General features: G+C 30.5%; 1 protein-coding gene across 1 annotated transcript in view; it reads left to right on the top strand.

Moving 5' to 3' along the window:
* LOC119587775 (MAM and LDL-receptor class A domain-containing protein 1-like) overlaps positions 1 to 325 on the top strand; it is a gene marked incomplete in the record, with an annotated part of 15,935 nt that overhangs the window by 6,797 nt on the left and 8,813 nt on the right.

Here is a 325-nt window from a genome sequence, read left to right as displayed (position 1 = left end):
AACTTTAGATAGGTTTTTCTTATTTTATAAAAATAAAACAGATATTTAAATACAATAATTTAAATGACAGCTTTCGATTCTTTAAAATCTTCAGTTTCGTTTGTGGTAACTATACCTGTCTATTAAACCAAGAATTTTACAAGTATTTATTAATTTGTTCGTTTGTCAGTTTGTCACCAGATTCCTACAAAAAGTTTCTGACGAATGGCGATGAAAATTTAGGACTGGGTTTTCCATGAGCCAGGCACCAATTAATTAGAATTTTATGAATCGGCAGAAGGATCTATGGCTAAATAAGTTGATTTTTCACCACTGTGAGATGAGG

The sequence above is a fragment of the Penaeus monodon genome, chromosome 23 (assembly GCF_015228065.2).
Source record: "Penaeus monodon isolate SGIC_2016 chromosome 23, NSTDA_Pmon_1, whole genome shotgun sequence".
NCBI lineage: Eukaryota > Metazoa > Arthropoda > Malacostraca > Decapoda > Penaeidae > Penaeus > Penaeus monodon.
Note: the sequence above shows the minus strand (reverse complement) of the source record. Positions and strands in the feature narration are given on the sequence as shown.